We start from the raw sequence: 24,470 nt of genomic DNA on the forward strand, positions 1-24,470 counted from the left end.
CAATAGGAAAAGCCCCGCCTCCCTTCCTCCTTACACTGGTGGTCAGTGGGAGATGGGCCTCTTAGACTGATGGTCAATTGGAGATAGCCTCCCAGATTGGTGGGCAATATGGAATGCCCCACCCCTTTCCACTGGTGCTCAGTGGAAGACAGACTCTTAGATTGGTTGTCAATGGAAGATGGTCCCCCTTACACTGGTGGTCAGTGGGAGAAGAGCCTGTAATGGAACCGGACCCCGACTGCACTTGGGTACTTCCGTTAGAATACCGCTTCCCTGTCCGAACACCGACCACAGACACCACAGCCGACCATACAAGACTAGACGCCACCAGTCTTGAAGTAAACCAGGAAGTAGACTACTTTATTTTAACACAGATACAAGATATATACATTCAAGGGAACAACCTCCCCTCCCTGTGTAATGACACAGGGTGGGGCAATCTACCTTTAGTAACAAGAGACACACCAGCAGACAGTCCCATCAGGAGGGAGGGCTGCCGGAAACACCCCCCACCAAGCCAATACACAAACACATACATCCCATAATAGTTTGCTCCCAAGCAAGACACACAATAGAACAATGGGATGCAACCACATGGCATTAAACAATCCACAACCCTCCACCCCAATATTAGGACAGATCACCCTGTACCCCTAACAGGCACATGGTGACTTACACATAAGAGGGATATGGGGAGCTGAGACAGGGGTTTCCCCACCTCTCCAAAGTGACCTGTGTTCCATGGGCCCCCCACCCAAAGTGACTCCCATCACAGAGCCTCTTAGATTAGTTGTCAATAAGAAAAGGGCCTATTTCACCAGTGGTAAGTGGGAGAAAAGTCTCTTGGATTGGTGGTCAATGGGAGAAGTTCTCCTCCCCCTTACACTGGTGGTGAGCTTTTACCCATAAAGAGATTTGTATTTCTTACCATCCAGTTCTGAGATCTAAACAGCTCTGCTGCACAGTTCTGCCTCGGAGGTAAGGATACCTCATTTTTTTATATTCTGCAGTTTCACTTTCACATACTGGTCTACTCTACAACTTCGCCCAGTGACTAAACAATTAAAGGAGAAGCAGCACACCAATGAGCTAATTTCAATGCCAGTCTGCTCTCTCCACTATCAGCATGCTCCTGGCACTGCAGCACACTTGATTAGCGCCTTGTGCTTCTTCTCCCTCCCCCTGTGTGTGCTCTGCTGTACAGTAGGCTGCAAGAGGTTAATACAAGGCAAATCCAGGTCTTTTCTTTAAAAACCCCATTTAATAATGTAATAATGAATACAGAGCTGAACTAATTTGCACCTTTTATCTGTCTAGAGTTCAGCTTCAGATGTTTGATGTAGTGGATTGGCTCTGAATTATAAGATATTCAGGTGATAATTTCACAAACTGTCAGATTAAAAGCCTCGTCCCTTGTGTTCTGACAGCTTCAAGTGCACCCACAGTTCTCTAGGCTCTCTAGCGTCTAGTGTTGATGCACTTATTATCTGTTAATCAGGAAAACCTCAAAGGTCTTTTAGCTTTGAGAAAGAGCACGCCCGCACAGATCTGTGATGTACAATACAGGACAGAAGCTGGATCTCGATAAATTCTGCATTCCTTATATACTGGGGTAAGGATAGGTTCACATTTGTGCGACGTGAGATTGAAAATCATGGGCTCCTATGGAGCATAGAAAATGCACATTTCTTTTACAAGCATGCAGTGGTGCCATTAGTTCATATTGGCACTCCAACACACCTTACTGTACATAGTACTATGTCTTTTGATGTGGCGCAATTTAACACCTTTTTCAAAATACAGAGATAAAGAAAGATGTTCTGGAAGCAGGCCAACACTGTACTGTGTAATCTCTCCTCTTCCACTCAGCGTACAAAGTCAGAGTTTTAAAAAAAAAATATACAAGGGAGAGATCAAAGCAGGTGTCCTCATCTACCAGTCACAATGCCACGAAAGAGGTCTTTCTGTGTTCTTGTCATGCCAGGTTGCTAGGTGTAATCCTAGACTCTGACCCCACATTTGTAAACATTTGTAAAATTCATCCCTTCTTAACCATTGACACTACCAAGCTACTAATTGACTTCCCGGCTATCTCTCAACTCCCTCTTCGTTGGCCAACCTCTTCAGCTTCCTTCCTGTTGGCCTGCTGCTTCAACTCCCTCTTTGTTGTCCTACCTCTTCAGCTCCCTCCTTATTGGTCTACCTCTTCAATGCCTTTCTCATTGGCCTACCTCTTCAACTCCCTCATCAATGGCCTACCTCTTCAACTCCCTCCTTGTTGGACTACCTCTTCAATTTTCCCCTTACTGGTCTACCTCTTCAACTTTCCCTTTGCTGGTCTACCTCTTCAACTTCCTCCTCGTTGCCCTACCTCTTCAACTCCCTCTTCATTGGCCTACCTCTTCAATGCCTTCCTCGTTGGCTACCTCTTCAACTCCCTCCTCGTTGGCACAACTCTTCAATGCCTTCCTCATTGGCCTACCTCTTCAACTCCTTCCTCGTTGGCATACCTCTTCAATACCTTCCTCATTGGCCTACCTCTTCAACTCCCTCCTCGTTGGCCTACTTCTTTAATGCCTTCCTCATTGGCCTACCTCTTCAACTCACTCCTCATTGACCTACTTCTTCAATGCCTTCCTCATTGGCCTACCTCTTCAACTCCCTTCTCGTTTGCCTACCTCTTCAACTTCCCCCAAAAAATGCATATTTTTTTTGCAGGCATGCAGTGGTGCTATTAGTACCTATTGGCACCCCAACACACATAGTACCATGTGTTTTGGTGAGGTGCAATTTAATATCTTCTTCAAATACAGAGATAATGAAAGATGCTCTGGAAGCAGGCCAACACTGTACTGTGTAATCTCGCCTCTTCCACTCAGCGTACAAAGCCAGTGTTTAAAATGCAAACATACAAGAGACAGATCAAGGCAGGTGTCCTCACCCACCAGATAAGGTTGTCGACTTTCTGTCTATGTTTCATGCCATTTTGCTAGATGTAATTGTGGACTCCAACTTTTCCTTTCAGCCCCACATCTAATCACTATCCAAACCTTGCTACCTTTACATTCATAAAATTTGTAAACTTCACCCCTTCTTAACCAATGACACCACCAAGCTACTAATTTACTCCCACACTATCTCTCAACTCCCTCCTCATTGGCCAACCTCTTCAACTCCCTCCTCATTGGCCAGCCTCTTTAACTCCCTCCTTGTTGGCCTACCTCTTCATTGCCTGTCTCTTTGGCCTACCTCTTCAACTCCCTCCTCATTGGCCTACCTCTTCATTGCCTTCCTCATTGGCTTACCTCTTCAAGTCCCTCCTCGTTGTCCTACCTTTTCCATGCCTTCCTCATTGGCCTACCTCTTCAACTCCCTCATCGTTGGTCTAGCTCTTCAATACCTTCCTCAGTGGCCTACCTCTTCCAAAATTCGAACAGAATACATTAGAATTCAAATTCGGTCAAATTTAATTCAAATAGTATTGAATCAAATTCAAAAACAGAACAAAACGAAAACAAATTAAACAAATTTAATGAAGTGAAATTATTTAAATAAGGAACTGAAATGAAACAAAGGTTTTCGTTCTACCCATATCTATTCACATCTGAGCCATGTGCTGTCACTCAATGCTCAGAAAAAGTACAAGAACCTCTTTGGGGCATGATTACGTGTTTTTGACCCCAATGGGCATCAATGGGAGCCCAACATGGGATTTCAAGCCCAACAAATGTCTCCTCATCCTAGTTTGTAACTTTTTATAGGCTACAACAAAAACATTCAAGCTTGAAAATGGGCAAAAAACATATAAAAATGTGCAAAAAAAGCATGAAGACCAAAGATGTAGATGCTCAAGTATAAGTGTAGTATTAAGCTTCATGTCGCCAGCCAGCTGCATACCATTGTGCTGCAAAAAAGCTTCAATATAGCCAGTGATGTCAGGATTTTTTAACACAAGGGTGAGTGTGTGTTTTCAATAACATCCAGATATATGCGTGCGCTGAAGGAGCTTCTATAACTAGCAATGTATTAACAATAGCTGACAGCTGACAAAGGCTGCTGGTGTTGCCTGGATTTCTAATGTAAACCAAACAGACATCTTCTTCGAAATACAGAGATAATGAAACATGCTTTGGAAGCAGGCCAGCGCTGTACTGTCCAATCTATCATATTCCATTCAGCATACAAAGTCAGAGTTTGAAATGAAAACCTACAAGAGACAGATCAAAGCCGGTGTCCTCATCTACCAGTCACTATGCCACAGAAGTGGTCAAAAGAGGACAGGCAATTTTCTACCACTTTTTCTTCATGCCATGTTGCTAGGTGTAATCTTGGACTCTGACCTCTCCTTTCAGCCCCACATCCAAACAGTGTCCAAACCTTGCCACCATTATATTCATAACGTTTCTAAAATTCACCCCTTCTTAACCGATGACACCAGCAAGTAGCTAAGTCAATCCCCAGCTATCTCTCAACTCCCTCTTGTTGGCCTACTGCTTCAACTCTTTCTTCTTTGTCCTACTTCTTTAACTCCCTCATCATTGGCCTATTTCTTCAATGCCTTCATCATTGGCCTAGCTCTTCAACTCCCTCCTTGCTGGCCTACCTCTTCAACTCCTTCCTTGTTGGCCTACCTCTTTAACTCCCTTCTCGTTGAGCTACCTCTTCAGCTTCATTCTTGTTGGCCTACCTATTCAACTCCCTCCTCATTAGCCTACTTCTTCAACTCCCTTCTTGTTGATCTACCTCTTAAACTTCCCCCTTGTTGGCCTACCTCTTCAAACCATCTTGTTTGCCAATCTCTTCAACTCCCTCATTGATGGCCTACCTCTTCAATGCCTTCATCATTGGCCTACCTCTTCAACTCCCTCTTCGTTGGACTACCTCTTCAACTCTTTCCTTGTTTGCCTACCTCTTCAACTTGCTCATTGTTGACCTACCTCTTAAACTCCTTCCTCGTTTTCCTACTTCTTCAACTCCCTCCTTGTTGGGCTACCTCTCCAACTCCCTCCTCGTTGACCTGCCTCTTCAACTTCCTCCTTGTTGGCCTACCTCTTCAACCTCCTCTTCGTTGGTCTACCTCTTAGATACCTTCATCATTGGCCTACCTCTTCAACTCCCTCCTCATTGGCCTACCTGTTCAACTTCTCCTGCGTTGGCCTACCTCTTCAACTTTCCCCTCACTGGCCTACCTCTAATGTTCTCTTTGATGGCCTTACTCTTCAAATCCCTCCTCGTTGGCTCAACTCTTCTAAAGGCTGTTCCCCCTTCAGTCTATCATGAATGCTACTGTCAGACTCATCAGCCTTACCAAAGGTTTAGTGGCTTCCACACCTCTTGGCCAATACCTTTACTTCACAATTCTAACAAACAACATACAAAGCCATCTACAACTCTGCCTCCAAGCTACATTACCAACCTCATCTCAAAATATCACCCAAACTGTCCTCTATACTTCTCCCAAGGCCTCCTGCTCTCTAACTCCCTCATCATCTCCTTTCAGGCTCACCTCTAGGACTTCTACAGAGCCTCTCCCATCTTCTGGACCTCCCTACCCAAACCTGCCTGGCTGTCTTCTACTCTATCCACCTTTAGGTGATCCCTGAAAACTCATCTCTTTAGGGAAACCTATCCTGCCTCCAACTAAAAACTGAACTTTTACTTTTGTTTAATCAATATTCACAGGTATAACCTTTTGTATCACTTCCCCCTCTGTTTTGTATTGTATGCTCTTGCCAGCAGTTATATAATTATAGGTTATAGTTATATAATATCAATGACCGACCGATGTCTGGATAGTGAACTGTCTCAATTGTAATTTTGTTGCATGTTGCAGTGCATGATATATTGGGGTGCTATTCAAGATAAATGGCACTGCAATTCATCAATGCATGGTATGTGCATTGCAGCCGCGCTTGTGTTGCTGCAACGTACTGTATATATGTAAATTGACCCCCATTCCAGAATATGTGTACACATTCAATGGCAAATCAGACAGGTCCTCTTCAAGCCTTGTGCGGAAAGTCTGAATTCTGCTGCTGAATTTATAGAAAAAAGTCCCTGTAATAATATAACTTCACGTTGGGCACAGCTGTGCGAGATCTAACCACTGAAATATACTTGATGTATACAGGAGGCATTGAGTTTATTCAGCAGGCAATCAGAAAGAGAGATATAATTACACCTCATCAGTATTTATAGGTAACCTTGATTGGCTCAGCCAAGAATCGGTTTCAGCTTTGAATATTCTCTCAATGAAGAACTTATACTATTCCTTTCTGGGTGGAAATAACAGAAAACTTCAGACCGTTTATCATGAAAGTCTAAAAAAAAGGAGTGTGTATTGGGTTTATTCAAGAAAGCAAATGTAATCAGCGTTTCTCAACCAGGGTGCTGCTTGGGTTTCCTTGGGGTGTTGAGATGATGGGATGCAGTTTGCCTTGGATCAGCATTGTGCACTGCCATAGTGTGGGATGGCCACAGCACCTTTACTACCAATGAAGCTCAAGGGCCAGAGTGCATGGCAGCCAATCAGCTCCTAACTTCAGCTTGTTCAATTAAGCTTTGACAATAAAACCTGGAAGCTGAGTGGCTACCATGCACAGCTGCACCAGACTTTGCACTCTCATCGACTATTTGTGTTTCTTTGTCGCGGCACCCCAAGGGAACCCAAATGGAACCCTGGTATTGCCCCCAGCATTGTATGGAGGATGGAGTGAATCTCTGCCCAGACCTGCTTCGCCTTCCACTTTCTGCCGTGCTGCTGATGGGAAAAGGGGCCTTTGTGATGGGGGGGATCCTGATGTATAGGGGGTACTAAGATATATAGGGAGACCTCTGAGGGGATAGGTGAGGCTTTCGATGTGATGAGAGGATTCTATGGTGGGGGGCACTGTTGATGTGATAGGGAGGACTCTGACATGATACTGGACCTCTGAAGTGATCGGGGGGACCTCTGATGTGATGGGGGGGCTCTGATTTGATTTGGGGGCTCTGATGTGATGGGGAAATCTGATGTGGTGGAGGGGGCTAATGTGATGGGGAAACTATGATGTGATGGGGGACCTCTGATATGATGGAAGGGCTTTGCTGTGTTGGGGGGGGTCTATTGTGATGGGGGGGCCTCTGATATGAAGGGGGCTCTGTTGTGATGGAGGACCCTGATGTGATAGAGGGACCTCTGATATGAAGGGCAGCTCTGATGTGATGAAGAACCCTGACATGATGGGGAGACCTCTGATGTGAAGGGGGCTCTGATTTGCTTGGAGGACCCTGAAGTCAAGGGGGGACCTCTGATGTGATTTGGGCTCCTGATGTGAACTTATGTGCATTGTCCCAGGCTCAGGTTTCCCATTGATGGTAAGTACCATTTACATCAGGGGTGCCTCAAGATTTTGCATACTTTTAAAGGTTTCCATGACTGAAAAACTGTTGTCCTCTACATGTTCAACTGCCATGTGGTGGAGGAGCACGTGGTTCCTTTATCACTTTCCTACCTGGATTTGACCCAATGGGTTACTATGAGCATGGGGCTCCTTGCACCAAATTTCCTGCACCTTTCCACACTAAAGGCACACCAAGGGAAACTCTTGACCTGGTCTATCCAGCAGCCGTCCAGGGCATACCTGCTTCAGGTCTTAGCAATGGACACCAGCTGTAGCCTCTACCAGCACATTCTGTTCCCAGAGGACGTTACCAACATGAGGTTAAGGGATTGAAGGACTTTTAACGATTTACTTGAACGATGATAAATTACATATGTACAGCTTCAGTCATCCCAGACAGGTGACGGCACATTCATTACAAATGAAACAATATAAAGAGAGCTAGGAGTCAAGGAGTAGCCCAATAACTACAAGGGGGTTGTACTGAGTCTGACATCCTTTGCAAAGGAGATGCAAGTAGTATTATACAGTCCTGCTTCTTCCTCCCCTGCTTACGCCTTAAGGAGAAGCTACACGAATGACAACTCACTGATAACATCTTGATGGCTTACTACACCAATACCAAATTTCCCCAACAGCCTTCTAAAACTAAAAAAATGAGTGACCTGTTACCCATGTGCCCCTACACTGTCAGAGGCAAGTTGGCATCAATCCCAAGGTGTCACCTTTCATTCCAACAATCCACTGGCCACCTTGACCACACTGGCCACCCAATGCAATGCTAATCTCAAACCTCCTTCTAGGCTATGAACCATCTAGTGGTTAAACTGGGGAATTATACCGGTTAAATCCCTGTTCTACCCAACACAGATTGTATTTAAAAAAAAAAAATGATGTAATAATGATTACAGAGACTGTATCTCTTATATCTGCCTAGAATTCAGCTTTGAGACTTCCCTATTGCAGTTCAGTAAATAAAGTTTTTTTTTTCTTACCCATTGTGCAACAATTGAAGTGCTCAGTAATCCACATACAGCAGGTCCATCTAACATCTGCTTCCCCGATCGCTCTCGCAGCATATTGTGGATTGGACACAGAAAGTCGCGCCCTTTTGACACGGTGTTTAAAAGTCCCTTCCATGGAAGTCTATTTATAACTGTCATGCATGTTCCTATGGAATCCAGCCATGAAATCTACTCTAATGCATTCCTCTGCAGTCAACACCAGCTGAAAAGATTCCAAATGTTCAGTTTGCTTTTACTAATTAAATGCAGACTAACATATAAGGGAAGGCAGTACAGAGAGCAACAATGGTTCAAAAACAATACAGATGAGTGCTTCCCATGTTACGTCTTTTATTTGCACTACTAGTTACATTTTCAGGAAAATTTTAGTTGTTTCAAATTCATTCATACAGCTACAATTTGTAAACCTCAGACAGATTATGAACAAAGCATATCCCTCCATAGTGTGCACTTGTCTCAGTCCCGAACACTAAGGGGTTTATTTACTAAAGCTGGAGAGTCCAAAATCAGACTCCCTTCTGCATAGAAACCAATCAGCTTCTAACCTCAGCTTGTTCAATGAAGCTTTGGCAATGAAACCTGGAAGCTGATTGGTTTCTATGCAAAAGGGAGTCTGATTTTGGACTCTCCAGCTTTAGTAAATAAACCCCTAAGTGTCATTTCTGTCTGCTGCCTCCTTCCTCTGCTATTCGCATGAGTCACTTCTGACCAATTTTCCTGACCAGGGGCGGACTGATAACTCATGGGGCCCCCAGGCAATAGGGGATCATGGGGCCCCTGTGTCCTTGCCCAAACTCAAAAACACCTATGAAAAAGGTACCAGGGGCATCTCATGGGGCCCCCTAATGACCCCGGGCCCTCGGGCAGTGATCGAGTTTCCAAATGGTCAGTCCGCCCCTGTTCCTGACACTGAGAGAAAAAAGTTGACGGGGGAGCTCCAGCACACAGCCTATGATTGACAGTCTCAGCTCTGTTGCCATGTGCTGTGTGAAGGGGGTGTGTCCCTTCCCTCCAATCAGCTCCCACAGCTGTCCTCACTGAGCTCTGCAGTGTGTAATTCCCTTTAATGGGCTGCCCTATGCACGTTTGGCACCCAAAAGAAGCTCTTGCTCCTTCTTGGGGCAACAAGATTCACACAATTTCAAAGTCATGCTTTACTGCGTGATTGTGTCGTTCAACAATCGCAGCAAAATCATGTCGTGCTTGGGGTGCCATTTAGAATGAATGGCACCCAAATGTGCATTGTGTGTTTTGCAGTGACTGCTACGCTATTTGGAGTCACGTGCAGAGTTGCGCCGATTCCACCGATTCCAAAAAAGTGTGAATGGGGCCTCCAAACTTTCTAAACTAAGGGTCAGTTTACTGTCCTTTAAGCTTTAGGGGGGCAGACTGTGGCTGCTAGAAGTAGAAAATGCCCTGCCTTCATTGGGAGTAAGCAATACACCACTATTGGTTTTATTGGAATGAAAAGTGCCCAATTCTTGGTGTCTGTGAAAGGAATAGTGCTCCATGATTGGTATCAGTTGGAGGAATAGTGCCCGATTGTTGGTATCAGAAGGCGTGTCCCAGTGTCAGTTGAAGGAAGAGTTCCCTGTTGTTGGTGTGAGTAGGGGGAATAGTGTCCCATCATTGGTGCTCCATTGTTGGTGTTAATGGAAGGAATAGTTCCCTCATTATTGGTGACAGTGGGAGGACTAGTACCCATTATTGGCGTCAGTGGGAGGAATAGTGTCCCATTGTTGGTATCAGTGGGAGGACTAGTGCCTCGCTGTTGGTGTCAGTGAAAGGAATAGTGCCCCATTATTGGTGACAGTGGGAGGAATAGTGCCCCATTATTGGTGTCAGTGGGAGGAATAGTGCCCCATTATTGGTGTCAGTGGGAGGAATAGTGCCCCATTGTTGGTGTCAGTGGGAGGAATAGTGCCCCATTATTGGTGACAGTGGGAGGACTAGTACCCATTATTGGCGCCAGTGAGAGGAATAGTGCCCCATTATTGGTGTCAGTGGGAGGAATAGTGCCCCATTGTTGGTGTCAGTGGAAGGAATAGTGCCCCATTGTTGGTGTCAGTGGGAGGACTAGTGCCCCATTGTTGGAGTCAGTGGGAGGACTAGTGCCCCATTGTTGGAGTCAGTGGGAGGACTAGTGCCCCATTGTTGGTGTCAGTGGGAGGACTAGTGCCCCAATGTTGGTATCAGTTGGAGGAATGGTGTCCCATTGTTGGTGCTATTGGGAGGAAAAGTGCCCAATCACTGATGGCAGTGGGAAGAACAGTTCCCCAAGGGCCGGATAAAGGCAAGCAACAGGCCACATCCAGTCCCTGGGCCAAAGTTTTGAGACTACTGATCTAGATGATAGTCAGTCACCAGAATAACAATATTTTCCACACATAGACCTGGCATAACCAACATGAATTTAAAACTGATACCTACACATGCCTTTCCTATCCTCTTAAATTCTACTGGGGCCGGAATGCAGGTTGTGCAATACATTAATTGTAGTAATACTACAGTACTTCAAAATTAAAGTTCCGGTACCCCCCATCCCCCAACAATGTGTGCACCCTCCTCTATAGGTCCAGTTGGGCACCTGCTAAAAGAGTGCAGAAGGCATGCTAGAACTTCACGGTGAGAGCCAAAATCCACATACTGACCACCCCATGTGATCTTGCATTTGATCTGAATTTCTGAATGCAGCCCACAGAAATCTGTAAATTAGCGCCATGTTTAGATCAGTAAAAAAAAAAAAAAATTACAATAACCTGCGCTACTTGTCAGTATTTTACATGTACCTGTATGTGCCTAAGTCACACCTTCCCCTTGAATAGTAGTTTATATTATATGAACATTGGGCATTCTGGGAGCCAGAAGGATTTTTATGCACCTAAACATGTGCACTATACGGGCTAATTCCACATTATTTGTGCTTTCTGTCAGAAAGATCTGGCGTTCATACATCAGTTTCATGTGCAAAGACCCTTGTACTGTCATATCCGATCCAAAAGAATTGTACTGTGTTCCTCCAACCAGTTAGACCCCATTCACTCTTGCGAATGGGGCAGTTTGTGATTAACAGTGGGGGACCCGGCCGGTCTTCCCTACCGTTAGCTGTGAGCAGAAGCCCCATTGAAACCAATGGAAGGTGGACAGCTCCCACAGCTATTAGAGTCCTCTAACATGTAAATGCTCATGGAGTGATGAACTGCGAATGATTGGCCCTGGATGCAGCCAAAAATTAAAAAGTTAAATATAGTACACCCACACAGCAAACTTAGAAACTTGAAAATAGCAGCGCTCAACACAAAATTAGATGCATTTAGATACACAATGAATGAAAATTTTGTATATTTAACATATATACATATTTTACAGGACCCCAGGGATGGGTCCTGGGCAGGAAATACATTTTCCCACTATTTTGATTGTGGTCCCTTTAAGTGAGAGTTCAGGAGATAATTCTAGTCTCCATTCTGAGTGAGGGGTTCCAGGGTAGTCCAGTTGGATTTGTCAGGACCGGGATCTGAACCCACGACCTGTGCTGTATCTGGCAGTAGCTCTCCTTGTTGAGACACCTTAGATGCTGGGCAGCATTGTGTCTGAATCTTGTCTGGTGCCTTGTTTCTGGTGAACCTTGAACTCCTTGCCATGTCTCTGCACTTCCTGCTCTCTCCAGCCGATATCTTGCTCCTTTGTGTACCTGCAGCTGTCCTTATCTCCACTACCACCCATTACTGACCTTTGGCTTTTTCCTCGACTATGCTTCCCCTTGTTCCCAACCTGCAAACCCTTGTTACAGACCTTTAGCTTGCTATGCTTCTGCTTGATCCCTGCTATAGCTGCTGGTGGACTCCAGCCTGGTCACCTCCTGGTGGGGCGATCCTGTGGACTGCAACCTGGTATTAACATGTAGCAAAACCCATCTCTACCATCAGGAGCTCTGGTGAATACCAGTTAGTGCTTAGACCCCGCACCTCGGGTGAGCCTGCATCATCCTCTAAAGCAGTGGTTCTCAACCTTCCTAATGCCGTGAACCCTTAATACAGTTCCTCATGTTGTGGTGACCCCCAAGCATAAAATTATTTACCCAGAAATTATAATTCATGAGTGTCGTTTTACCTCCAATACTGCTGCTTTCAACACAGTAGCTGCTTTTAACAGAGTAGCCGCTTTCAACACAGCAGCTGCTTTCTACACAGTAGCTGCTCTTTACACATCGGAAATATGTGTTTTCTGATGGTCTTAGGGGACCCCTGTGAAAGGGTCGTTCGACCCCCAACAGGGTCGCGACCCACAGGTTGAGAACCGCTGCTCTAAAGTGACCTATTTGTGTACTTATCCAGCTGGTCGGTGGAAGCCTCTCTACTGCTATAGCTACTGGTCTCCAACCCTGACCCCTGACTGTGACATGATTTCAGTACTCTCTAGGTTGGTAAGTTCTCATTTAGAACCTGGAATTCAGAGGCTCAGAGAGACTTTGGGTGGGAAAGAGCCTCCAAACCCAGTGTAAAGGAACTTTGGTCCTGAAAGGGTTAACCCACCTACAGGACAGGCCTAAAAGGGATCCGGAAGGAGTCAGCACCTGTGGGGGAGGTGGAGTAGAGCAGAACACGGCAGTGTGGACTGGCTGGTGGCTGAGGTAAGGTTCCTGAACTGTGGAGACCTCCTCCTTGGGACCCCTCAGACAGGCAGGAACCCTGTTAAGGGACGAGTGTTACTGGAGGTGAGCCGAGTTTGTCTTTTGTGTATCAGAAACTGATGGACTGTTTTTGTTTGTTTTTCCATGCTGAGGACAAGCTGCTTTCTGTTTGCTTGTTTCTGAAAATAAAAGGGACTATTTACTCTTGCCGGGCAGCTCTGGTGGGTGATCTTGGTCTCTCCATATGACCATACATACTGTGTATATAAAACCTTTCCATCCATGAACAAGTAAATATATAATAACATTTCATAAAACAATATGCCTTGATTTGAATACAAGTGGATATCTTTTTTTGCCAAGAACCATGCACCCCTCCTCCATTAACTGCACATCCATGGACCCTCTTTGTCTCCACCATTCTTGTGCATATAAATGCATGTAATTCTGTTAGAATCGCTGTTATTTTTTAATTTCTTTCTATGCATTCTTTATTGATTGAAATAGTATCGGGAAGAAGTATGAAGGAAAAACCTTTACATTGAACAGAAGTATTCCAATGTATAGGAAACCAATGACTGAGAGCCTCTACCTTTGTGCTCCTATGTGATGTTGTCTTATATTTGGATGTGAAATAATACATCGTTTTCTTTCAAATAATTTCCCGGGAGAGGGCTGAGAAGGTATTTTTGACACACGTGATGATGTCTTTTAACCCCCCCCCCCTCCCCATTATGCTACTGTATGTTCCCTAAGCTGCTTTATCTTTGAGCGTTATCTTAAAAGACCTACCGGAGATGAAAGGTGCCAAGAAGTGAATCGAAACTCATTGACTCAGTTGCTCATTGGTTCTGCTTTGCTAGCGAGCTCCCCCAGGAAACATCAAAAAGCTGCCACAATATGTAAGTCTCCATCGACCCCTGCAGCCAAAGGCACCATGCCTCCTCCAACCTCTTGCACTTTCATTTTGGATCAAGGAGGTCACCCACCAAGTTCAAGTGTCACCCAATAGAGCACCCTAAATGTTTAGGCTGCCATACATTTATTTATTTATGTATTTCAGGTACTTATATAGCGCCGTCAATTTACGCAGCACTTTACATATATATTGTATATTCACGTCAGTCCCTAACCCTCAAGGGGTGTACAGTCTAAGGTCCCTAACCCTCAAGGGGCGTACAATCTAAGGTCCCTAACCCTCAAGGGGCGTACAATCTAAGGTCCCTAACCCTCAAGGGGCGTACAATCTAAGGTCCCTAACCCTCAAGGGGCGTACAATCTAAGGTCCCTAACCCTCAAGGGGCGTACAATCTAAGGTCCCTAACCCTCAAGGGGCGTACAATCTAAGGTCCCTAACCCTCAAGGGGCGTACAATCTAAGGTCTCTAACCCTCAAGGGGCGTACAATCTAAGGTCCCTAACCCTCAAGGGGCGTACAATCTAAGGTCCCTAACCCTCAAGGGCAGTACAATCTAAGGTCCCTAACCCTCAAGGGGCGTACAATCTAAGGTCCCTAACCCTCAAGGGGTGTACAATCTAAGGTCCCTAACTCACATTCATACATACACATACTAGGATGTACTGTAATGCTCACATACTGTCAGTGGTGTATTTACCCCCCTCCCCATCCCCGCAGAGAGAACCTGACATTGACCAAGAACACCCCTGTATCCCACCAGAGAGAGCCTTCCACTACCACTGCCCCCCATACACCAGCCACCATCCCCCATGGCAAGAAAGAGAAAGACACTTACCTTCACAGCTTCGGACATCCCTGGGAACAAGAGTCGGGCTATGCATACGCCATCATGAAACCCGCAGTCTCTCTCTGAACCCACCAGGTCCCCATGCCGCGTATGTCTCTTCTTCCGTCCCTTCTTCCGAGGGGCAGTACTGCCCCCCTGAAAAATGCCGCCCTAGGCAAATGCCTTTTTTGCCTTGTGGTAAATACACTCCTGCATACTGTATTATACAGGATCCAATTAACCTGCCAGTATGTCTTTGGAGTGTGGGAGGAAACCGAAGTACCCGGAGGAAACGCACGCAGGCACAGGGAGAACATGCAAACTCCAAGCAGGTGGTGCACATGACTCGAAATATCAGCCAATTCATTTCAGCAGTTGATGCCCACTTTTTGTTTCAAAGGCACTAGGCAGCAAATTGTCGGTCAAACAGCGCCTGCATTCAATCCTTTGTGTGGTATTCTGAGCCTCTGTCAAAATACAATAGCTAACAGGGCCGGATCTAGCCTATCTAATCTGGGGGTGCAGTAAAAAAAGTAAGGGGGCATAATGTCAACACCGTGTGTGAGTCACAGAGGGTCTGCCCCCTTATATCAAGTGTCCCAATCAGAGAGCCCCCTTACATCAACTGTCCGCAACAGAGTGCCCCCTTACATATTGTCAGTTGTCCCAATCATAGTGCCCCCTTACATCAGGTGTCCCAATCAGAGTGCCTCCTTACATCAGGTGTCCCAATTAGAGTGCCTCCTTACATCAGGTGTCCCAATTAGAGTGCCTCCTTACATCAGGTGTCCCAATCAGAGTGCCTCCTTACATCAGGTGTCCCAATCAGAGTGCCTCCTTACATCAGGTGTCCCAATCAGAGTGCCTCCTTACATCAGGTGTCCCAATCAGAGTGCCTCCTTACATGCATTGTCCCCTATCAGAGTGCCTCCTTATATCAACTGTTTGCATCAGACTGGTTCATGGATCAGTGTATATACTCTGAGACCTGGAGAGACACAGCTAAAATCCGAGGGGGGCACAGCCCACCCCCAGCGCCCCCTTAGATACGGCCCTGATAGCTAAATTGGAAATTGAAGCACCACTCCACTGCTAAAAGGTCCAGATACAACTTTATACCAATTAAAGTAAGGGGGCAAACTAACGGGTAACCAATGAGTTTCAGGGGTCCCAAAATGCTGCCTTTATTAGGGCTTGATTGAACTGCCAAACCAGCTATGGGCAGGGGCGTATTTAGCACAAGGCACTTGCCTAGGGCGTCATTTTTCAGGACGGGCACCCAGAAGAAGGGATGGAAGAGGAGACATTCAGCATAGGGAGCAGATGGGATCTGAGAGAGACTGCGGGCTGCTTGGCAGTGTATGCAGAGCCTGAATCTTCTTGGGGATGTCCGGAGCTGCGAAGGTGAGTATCTTTGTCTCTCTTGCCGGGAAGGGGGGGTTTGCTGGTGTATGGGGGGAGGTGGTAGTGGGAGCCTCTCCCCGGAAGGGGGGGGGGGTTTGTGTTGCCTAGGGCAGCACAAAACCCAAATACACCACTGGCTACGGGTAAGAAGTGCTTGTAATCTCACCGTAAAAAATAACACTCAGCCCCGGTTCACACTGACGCGGTGCAGGATTTTCAGCGATTCCTGTGCGTTTCCTGGACTGCTTTACAATTGAACTCTGTTCATGCAAACATGGTGTCATGGTCAAGTTAAAGACACCCCAAAAACGGTTTGCAAAAGGCAGTGCGATTGGCTCACTCATGCAATCCGATTCCAGTGCGGCCAAAAAAAAAGTGCATACGCACAGGCATGGTGTAATCTGAGCCATACAAAATAAATGGGCTTAAATCACACTGCAAAGAATCGTATGTGATTTGAACAGGAATGCGTTGCGATTTCTGTCCGAATCACATGCGGTTTCCTGCACTGCATCAGTGTGAACCAGCACCAAAGTTCCAGTGCACTTCTAGGTTATTCACATTGTTCTAAAAAATGCCCTGCTGAAAGGAGCATTTTGGGACCCCGAAACGCTTTGGATACAGTTTGGATTATCCACCTGACTTTCATTGGAATAAAGTTGTATGTGGACCTTTTTTGCAGTGGTGCGGCGCTTCAATTTCCAATTTTGTTACATTACCCTACAAGCGAAGGAGACTGTAGAGATCCTACAGGGTGATTTGAGCAGGAATGCGTTGCGATTCCTGTCTGATATCACATGCGGTTTCCCGCACTGCATCAGTGTGAACCCGCGCCAAAGTTCCAGTGCACTTCTAGGTTATTCACATTGTTCTCAAACACCCTGATGAAAGGGGCATTTTTAGACCCCCGAAACGTGTTGCCTACCCTTTGGATTGCCCCCCTGACTTTCCTTGGAATAAAGTTGTATCTGAACTTTTTAGCAGTGGTGCAGCGCTTCAATTTTGTTACATTACCCTACAGGCCAGGAGACCGTAGATATCCTCCGGGGTGATTTGAACAGGAATACGTTGCAATTCCTGTCCGATATCACATGCGGTTTCCCGCACTGCATCAGTGTGAACCCGCGCCAAAGTTCCAGTGCGCTTCTAATTTATTTACATTGTTTTCAAAAATTCCCTGATGAAAGGGGCATTTTTAGACCCCTGAAACGCGTAGGTACCCTTTGGATTGTCCCCCTGACTTTCATTGGAATAAAGCTGTACCTGAACCTTTTAGTAGTGGTGTGGCACTTCAATTTCTAATTTTGTTACATTACCCTACAAGCCGAGGAGACTGTAGAGATCCTCCGGGGTGTAGAGCTCAAGCCCCCTGCCCAGGAACCAGGTCATTTACATCAACACCAATACTTTAAGACGGCAATACCAACAGGATAGCCTTATGGGTCTAGCTCTATTTTTCCACTTTCCTCAAGAATACAATAGCTGGCAGGAGCAATTCCCCTATCCACACTGTTTCAGAATCTGTCAGCCTCCAGGTTGAACAAAAGAAATCTATGGGGTCTATTTTTAAATTTTTTTAAGATTTTGATGAATGTGACACGCATTTGCTCAGCCCTCACGAATTCTGACCGCATTCTGCTTAGTACAGTGATCTCCTATGGTTGTCATCTCCACCTAGTGGCCATAATGCAGTATTATTCCTGATTAAGATATTTCAGAAAAAGTACCGCATTATGTCCACTAGGTGGAGCTGATGATCATAGGAAATCACTGTAATGGACAAAATGTGGTCAGGATTTGTCACGGCTGGTCAAATGCTAGCAACAAATTATTATTAAATTGACCTCACCTGTGTGTATGGCCAGGTTAAAAAAAAAGCTGAATCAAAATTGTTCTTGCCTACATCATGCAAGTTAGTGCCCTCGTAGCGACAGGTAATTGTTAGCGTTTGCGCGCACACACACACACACACACACGTGTGCATGAACAACACAAACAGAGAGTTATTCCTGCAATCTGTCCATGTATTTATCTACTCATAGCTCATTTCCTAAAGCTGGTTTCCATTTTAGCTGTATTGATTACTGAACGCATCTTAATCTCGGACCTCTCAAGGTTATTTGTTCAAGGATACACAATACCTCGGAGACGAGGACCGATTACTTACCATCCAGCAGTGCCTGGACCCTTCAGAAACCCTCAGAAATATCTGCTACTCATCACCGTCCGGAAAGTGGTCCAAGAGAACCCAAAACCAACTCATTATGCTCTTGTGTAGTCATCGCCCTCCGGAAATCGATAAAATAACCGCCGTGGAGCTACAAATCCCAGAACCAAGCACACCCTAGCATACCCTGGGGGAGGCCAAGCTTGCAGCTACATGCTGGGACTTGTAGTCGCCAGGGAGTCGGACGTTAACAGCCACCGTGCCTACATCCCGTCATTCCACTTATAGTACGAAGTGTAACTCCAGCAGGGGGTCCAAGCGTCTAGGCTCCGCGTTCTGGTCTTTGAATTATATAATCGGTCTCCTTTTATTTGTATGCCCCTCTCGCTGGCCAGGCAACCATGCCAGGAGAACCTCAAGCTCTGCTGATAATATTGCCATCAGTTCCTCTTCTTCTCCATAGCCATTAATCTGGAAACAATTACCTTGAGCGATGTCCAGGACTTTGCCAGTCACTTGCAATAGAGGTACAACTTCTCCTGGAATGGGGCACCTAGAGGCGGCATGGCGCAGCCCATGGGCAACGCTGCTGAGGATGGGGGGATGATGCCAACCGGCTGATTCCGTAAAAGGTTGAAGGGAATAAGAGACTCCTGCATGATGATGTTCAGCCTTTGCTGCTTTCCACGTTTTATCTAACTCGCTCTGTTCCTCCTACTCCCCCTCCTTCTCTTCTCTCTCTCTCTTGCTCTCCCATTCTTTCTCTCCAGCCTCTACCAGAAGAATCACACACAGAAGAAGGAAAAAAAAAATATATAAAACTCCCACAAGTTTAACTCTTTTTTTTATTTCCTTTCCTGGTTGAGCTTAAATATAAACCATTGGAACCTCCATCCTTATTTAGAAGCCGGTATTTAAAGATCATTTCCAGGTATGGATATTTTTCACAGTTACGTTGGTCCAGCTTGGTCCAACAACGTACAGTACTGTGCAAAAGTTATAGGCAGGTGTGAAGAAATGCTGTAAAGTAAGAATATATATTTTAATGGTTTATATTTATCAATTTACAAAGTACAAAGTGAGCGAACAGGAGAATAAATCGAAATCAAATCAATATTTAGCATGAATACCCTTTGGGTTCAAATCAGCATCAATTCAATTCATGAAGCTCCTGAAGCGCAAAGAAACGGGCAACGTTGAAGACCATGATCGGCCAAGGAAACGTAATGCAGCAGATGAAAGACACATCGGGAGAGATTTACTGAAACTGGAGCACTCAGAATCTGGTGCAGCTGTGCATGGCAACCAATCAGCTTCTAACTTCAGCTTGTTCAGTTAAGCTTTGACAATAAAACCTGGAAGCTGATTGGTTTCTATGCACAGCTGCACCGGATTCTGCACCCTCCAGGTTTAGTAAATAACCCCTCATCATGTTTACTTCCCTTCCACATCAGAGGATGTCCAGCGGTGCCATCAGCATAAAACTGGCAGATACCAATGGGACCCAGGTACACCGATCTACTGTCTGGAGAAGTCTGGCCGTAAGTGGTCTTCATGGAAGAATTGTGGCCAAAAAGCCATACCTCCGTCTTGGAAACAAGGCTAAGCAGCTCAACTACGCCTGAAATCATAGGAACTGGGGTGTAGAAAAATGGCAGCAGGTGCTCAGGACTGATGAGTTAAAATGTGAAATATTTGGCTGTAGCAGGAGGCAGTTTTTTGGGGGAAGAGCTGGTGACAGGTACAACAATCTGGCTGCAGGCAACTGTGAAGCATGATGGAAGTTCCTTGCAAGTTTGGGGCTCCATTTCTGCAAATGGAGTTGGAGATTTGGTCAGGATCAATGGTGTGCTCAATGCTGAGCAATACAGGCAGATACTTACCTGTCATGCCATACCATCAGGAAAACATGTGACTGGCCCCAAATTTATTCTGCAGGAGGACAATGGCTCCAAACATACAGCCAATGTCATTAAAAACTATCTTCAGTGTAAAGAAGAACAAGGATTCCTGGAAGTGATGGCTTGGCCCCCACAGAGCCCTGATCTCACCATCCTGGAGGCTGTCTGGGATAACATGAGGAGACAGAAGGATTTGAGGCAGCTGACATACACAGAAGACCTGTGGTTAGTTCTCCAAGGTGTTTTGGAACAACCTACCTCCCGAGTTCCTTCAAAACCTTGTGGGATCCTCATCGAAGCTGTAAATCACTATAGCAGACATCCCTACTCTGGTGGTCTCTACTTGTTTTCAGGTCCCATGCCGAGCGCCTGCCCTACTGCTTTCTAAATACAGAAGTTCCCCTGCTTGGCTCGGGCCACCATTCCGAGATCACTTAGCATTCTCTGATGGGACAAGATAAAGAAGTGGGGCAAGATAGAGAGGTGGGGCGGTGATGTCATGCTCTCCACCTCGTGCAATCAGAGAATGCTTTACATTCATTGAGAAAATTCAAAGCGATCCCTGAATGGCACTTGTGCCAAGCGGGTGTCCTCCAGTATGCACAATGCAGCAGAGCAACCACTTGGTACTAGGTAGTGGAGAACATTAGGAGTAGAGGTGTCTACCACAGAGATTTCCAGCTTCTAGAGCAGCCTTTCTCAAGTGTTTTACCCTGGAGGGACCCTTCAAATAAGTTTTAGGTCTAAGGAAACCCCTTGCTAACACTATTTGGGGTCAGTGGGGAAAATGCCCCTTTATATTGGTGGCCAATGTGAGGAATACTGGCCTTACATTGCTACTCACAATGTGATTGGACACAGCTGATCACATGACAGAGCCGATGTCATTGGCTCTTTACTCTGATCGGTGGTGTGCTGTGTCCCAGGGACACTGCGCACCACCGATCACAGAATGCACAGAGTGGGAGAACATCATATGACGTCCTCCCAGAAAAAAATGAACTGGAACACCTCAAAAATGCACCAGAATGAGGCAAAAATGTGTATGCGGAAACAAATCCGGAATGCATCTGGACTGCGTTTCTATGGTGTGAACGGCCCTAATCTTTTCTTTTGAACTGACCCTCCAACATGTTACAATCACCCCAGGAGACATGATAATGGAGAAACTGAGAAAAGTGTGCAGGAAACAAATGTTAACAAACAGTAACGTCTGACGCAACGCGTTTGTGCGGCACCACAGAGGGCGGGTGTCCATGGGCAGCGGAGCTTTCTGTGCTTCCAGCACAATGACGGAGTTGTCTAAGACTAGTGATCGGGAGACCGGCTCCCCGATCATGTGACCTCTGTGTCAGCCAGTCACAGCGATTGGTCGATTCTTCCCGCCCCCTGGCGCACAGACCATATTAAAGGGACTCCGGGGCTGGGAGAGAAGGGGTTAATTATTAAGTTGATCTAAATCCTAACTGGATGACACTTAGGCGTCGTTCACTCAGGCGATGAAAACCACTTCCTGACTGCATTTACAGCAGAGTCAAAAGCGGACGTTTGTGTCGCTTCACGTGATGCTGCGCCAACATTTATCTGATACTTAGGTTTCGTTTACAGTTGCTTTGCTGTCTGCAGCGACTGATTCTGATTTCACCGCACACTGCGAGCTTCTCACAATGTGCACTAGAAGCTGCAGCAAGTCAGACAGAGCTCCGCCTCCTTTCCTGGCTGGAGGACATCCAGCATCATCTAGTCTTTTCTCCCCAGCCAGTCTGCCCTTGGCCCTGCCCCTTTTAATTCATTGGATTTCAGTCCTTTCAGTCATGGAGGCTCAACATCACCTGTGGACTTTACCTAGGAGTGGTCTGCATGCAAATACAGCGTACATAGAAACACCCAGACTGACATTCACCCATCCTCCGGAGAGCCAGCCCACTGCTTGCATCAGGACTGAGGGCTCTTGGGAGGAATACTGAGGAAGCGAGCTGTGATTTTTTCACAAAGCTATGTACGGCACACTGCTGGCTTCTCCCGCCAGCCATGATCTGTCTGCATTGCATAGAGAAGCACAGAGACCCAGTAATGACATCGTTGGGTCTAAAATAAGGCATGTAAGGAAAACGGAAAGGGTTTATTTAAAAAAATGACTTTAGCATGTGGGTGAAAAAGACAAAGGGGTGGATTTACTAAAGACAAATAGACTGTGCACTTTGCAAAGTGCAATTGCTCCAGAGCTTAGTAAATAAGGGGAAGCTCTGCTGACTTCCATCATCCAATCCTGTGCAAGCAAAAATGCTGTTTTTTTCTTTATTTTCCTTGCACATTATTTTTTTATTTCAGGTACTTATATAGCGCCGTCAATTTACACAGCACTTTACATATATATTGTACATTCACATCAGTCCCTAACCCTCAAGGGGTGTACAATCTAAGGTCCCTAACCCTCAAGGGGCGTACAATCTAAGGTCCCTAACCCTCAAGGGGCATACAATCTAAGGGCCAATTTAGACAGAAGCCAATTAACTTACCAGCATGTCTTTGGAGTGTGGGAGGAAACCGGAGCACCCGGAGGAAACCCACGCAGCCATAGGGAGACCATGCAAACTCCAGGCAGGTGGTGCTGTGGTTGGGATTCGAACCGGCGACCTGACTACTGCCAGGTGGAAGTGCTAACCACTTAGCCACTGTGCTGCCCACATGATTGGGTATTCATTGCAAAGTGAATCTTTACCTCATTTACAAAGCTCTGGAGCAACTGTTCTTGCAAAGTGCACAGTCTATTCGCCTTTAGTAAATCCAACCCATCCAATCCAATAATTCTTCCCTTCTCTTAAAAACAAAATGAAAGCTTTTTGCCATACAGGCGTACCTTGGTTTACGAACGCCTCGGTTTACAAATAAAAATCCATTGAAAATAATGCCTCGGTTTACACATTTTTTACAAATTATTTTCGCAATATGAAGTTGGTGCCAATTTTTAAATGCAATTGCCAGCTTTTTTTTTCTTCAATATAGCTCACAGAATTAGTTGTCACTCTCCCCAGAGCTAAAGGAAACTTTGTTTCTTTTATCTCGGGAAAGAAACTAAAAGGAAACATTGTTTCTTTTATCTCGGGAAAGAAACTAAAAGGAAACTTTGTTTCTTTTATCTCGGGAAAGAAACTAAAAGGAAACTTTGTTTCTTTTATCTCGGGAAAGAAACTAAAAGGAAACTTTGTTTCTTTTATCTCGGGAAAGAAACTAAAAGGAAACTTTGTTTCTTTTATCTCGGGAAAGAAACTAAAAGGAAACATTCTTTCTTTTATTTTGGGAAAGAAACTAAAAGGAATCATTGTTTCTTTTATCTCGGGAAAGAAACTAAAAGGAAACTTTGTTTCTTTTATCTCGGGAAAGAAACTAAAAGGAAACTTTGTTTCTTTTATCTCGGGAAAGAAACTAAAAGGAAACTTTGTTTCTTTTATCTCGGGAAAGAAACTAAAAGGAAACTTTGTTTCTTTTATCTCGGGAAAGAAACTAAAAGGAAACTTTGTTTCTTTTATCTCGGGAAAGAAACTGAAAGGAAACATTCTTTCTTTTATTTTGGGAAAGAAACTAAAAGGAAACTTTGTTTCTTTTATCTCGGGAAAGAAACTGAAGGGAAACTTTGTTTCTTTTATCTCGGGAAAGAAACTAAAAGGAAACTTTGTTTCTTTTATCTCGGGAAAAAGAAACTAAAAGGAAATTTTGTTTCTTTTATCTCTGGAAATAAACTAAAAGGAAACATTGTTTCTTTTAACTCATAAAATAAACTAAAAGGAAACTTTCTTTCTATTAGCTGGGGGGAAAATGACAGCTGATTCTCTGAGCTATAGTGAAGAAAAAAAAAGTGGTAATTACATTTAAAAACCGGCACTGACCTATAGTGACAGCGACTTTTTTTAAAACTTTTTTCTGACCTCCGGAACAGATTAATTGGTTTTCGATGTATTTCTATGGGAAACTGCGTTTCGGTTTACAAATGTTTCACAATATGAAAAGTCCCGGAGAACGCATTAAATTTGTAAACCAAGGTACACCTGTACATACATTTGAAATCCCAACTAACCCATCAGTTTAAATCTGCTAAGTATATTCCAGGTGCATTGAGCCCGGGTTCACACTGATGCGGTGCGGCATATCGCATGTGCTTCGCACAGGAACCGCACCGCATTCCCTGCACATCACATGCGAATTCTGTGCGGTGT

At 45.2% G+C, this 24,470-nt stretch overlaps 2 protein-coding genes across 5 annotated transcripts in view; both read right to left on the reverse strand.

The window, feature by feature from the left end:
• KLHDC8B (kelch domain containing 8B) overlaps positions 1-19,061 on the reverse strand; it is a 225,312-nt gene extending 206,251 nt beyond the window's left edge. The window contains exon 1 of one of the 3 annotated variants that reach the window (XM_089690703.1): positions 18,841-19,061. The gene's annotated coding sequence lies outside the window, so the exon portion shown is untranslated. Of the gene's footprint in view, positions 1-8,377; positions 8,496-18,355 lie in introns of those variants that run through there. The other 2 variants (XM_089690701.1, XM_089690702.1) reach the window with 2 other exon arrangements.
• The window catches only part of LOC149451417 (uncharacterized), a 502,187-nt gene that overhangs the window by 427,355 nt on the left and 50,362 nt on the right, over positions 1-24,470 (reverse strand). The gene's annotated exons all lie outside the window — the stretch shown is intronic.

The sequence above is a fragment of the Staurois parvus genome, unplaced genomic scaffold (assembly GCF_062004578.1).
Source record: "Staurois parvus isolate SC_StPar_1 unplaced genomic scaffold, SC_StPar_1.0 ptg000540l, whole genome shotgun sequence".
Taxonomy (NCBI): domain Eukaryota; kingdom Metazoa; phylum Chordata; class Amphibia; order Anura; family Ranidae; genus Staurois; species Staurois parvus.